Genomic DNA, 2,431 nt, shown 5'->3' on the forward strand with positions numbered 1-2,431 from the left:
ACAACTTACCTTTTTCCCACAAACATCACAGATAGTGTCTCGGCTATTTGTGGAGCTCAAATAACTCCAAGCACAACTTCTTTTACGGCAGCAGACAGCAGTTTGATCAATATGTTTTCTAATTGAAGGGGCAATAAATCCTGTTTTATCTTTTGCCTTGTCTAATAAAGTAAAATGATAGGGATCCTGTTACTTTCTGAGCCATAGTTGTGTCACTAACTCTTGGGATATTACAAACATCATTTTAAGTGCTCAAAAACTCTTTGTTCACTCAGCAATTTTGTGGCAATCACTAGACTGTGATTACAGATAACTGCTATCAGTGGATCATGGTGTAATTTGGACACTTTCTCTGGGTGTTTTGTTATTAGATTCCTAAAAGTACACTTCTTTGTAATTTAGTACTCATCAAGTTTGTCAGGCAATCAGGCAAATCGATCAGCTATGTACAAACAGTCTTCGCAGAACTTGGGAGTGCGTTTCATGAAGAAGTATCACGTCTTGTCTGGCTCACATTGATTGGTGTTGATTAACGGACAAGCCCAATCAGCCATTTCGCTCTTCTCAAAGCTGTAAGTGGGCTTGTTGTTGGAAAACAGTGAGATTGACAAGGGACAACCAAAAAATAGAATTCTAAAATTCTAATGTTATCCAGCACACTGTGTGGTTATATCATCTTCAGTACATCAGGGAGAAGCCAAAGGAAATAACCAAGATGGCTTACCTTCATTTGCAGCTGATCAAAAGTTGTTCCTAGAAGACATGGGTGGGTGAATGTGACAATGTTCAATTGTTAAATTGGACTTGAGTGCTACAGTTAATTTCTCTCACCATGGTGATTGAGGTTCAAAAGTTTTCTTACTGTGAAAAATTAAAAAGATGTTCTTAGAATATTGGTAGTTCAGTCTATAATGTGTCAATGATCAAATGACCAAATGATCAAAGAGTCCCTTCAACGGTTTGAAAAGTATCATAAGGTGAGGAGAAGAGCTAGAGTCACATACGTATTGAGGACATGAGCGACAACATGGACAAAAACAGATGAATTTCCATTACAAATGTGCGCAAAACTTTGATACTCCGCTAATGTCGAAAAAACTGAATTTCACAGTTGCGACGTTTCCATTAAAAAAAGAAATGCAATTATAAAAATAATAAATAAATGTTTGTTCAAGCAAAAAGTAATTAAACACCACGCCGCGCCTTCATCCCCCAACTGTCGTCTTCTTCATGGTTTGCTTCAGTGATGATATCTGGTTGTCAATGGAAATGCACCTTCTACACCTGCCATCCACTGGCTTCGTCATCCAGTTCCAGTTTGAATGCACATTTTCAGCCATACAAAGATTTTCACCAGCTTTTGCTCTGAAATCAATTAAGGAGCCTGAGGAAAAACCAATGAGAGCCACTGAAGATGTGGCACTTTAGAAATCAAGTGGTATTCCCCCTTTAACCAAAGCTCTTCAAATCCTCTACCCAAGTGGATTGGATTCTGTGTCAAGCTATGGAATTTAATGAATCAGGAGCAATAAAATCCCTCCACCACTTCCTCTGATCTTTAATTTGACGCATGACTTTTGTGACGACTGCAGACGTACAATCACTCTCTAATTTCCCCCTGAAGCAGAATTTTGCCCATGTCTCATGACACGCAGGCAACAATGATTAACTGTGAGCAATTACTACTGGAACGGGGGGCTTCCTCGTCTTCTCTCTTCGCCCCCTTCCTAAAAGGCGGCCCTGGCTATTAATACCAAAACATGTCGACGCCATTGTTTCAGCCATCACTTTCAGCGGGTTTCTTTATTCAGGGAAACAGCCGTCACTTCTCCTGACGGCTCGAGTTCCGACAAATTACGCTTTGAGAAAATTTGTGGAGTTGCATTTGAGAACACGCACGGCTCTTTGTGACGGCGGGGACAGCTGAAGAGCGAAGGGAGGGATTGATTGTCGAACAAAACATAACTCATCAAACAGGACTATTCAGAGGTGGCAGCTCTCACTGATAAATGCTACGACATCTCACTGTTAGCAATGACATTTGTCATCTGAGATTTTTTTTCCCCCACATCTTATATCTCTTTGGATACAGTTCTGTTTCTCAATGCTCTATTAGTCAAAGCTCATCTCCTTTTGGAATAGCAAAGATTCACTGGGAACTTGAGAAAATCAGGACTTCACTGCACAGTAATACAAATCCTCTAACTCAAGGCCTGAGGGTCAAATCTGGCCCGCCATAGTTTTCTGTATGGCCTTCCAGACTCCAGATGCTACATCACATCAATCAGTCCACTCAGTTTTCAGTGATTGTGGAAATTCATTTCAAAACAGAGTCCCATATTTTACCCGCTAATGCATAACTGTAAGTTTATTGCAAATTTTCTGCAAAAACTGCCCAAAACCCACCTGTAGGTGGCAGTATTTTGTACTT

This window comes from Poecilia formosa, unplaced genomic scaffold, assembly GCF_000485575.1.
Source record: "Poecilia formosa unplaced genomic scaffold, Poecilia_formosa-5.1.2 Scaffold568, whole genome shotgun sequence".
Taxonomy (NCBI): Eukaryota; Metazoa; Chordata; class Actinopteri; order Cyprinodontiformes; family Poeciliidae; genus Poecilia; species Poecilia formosa.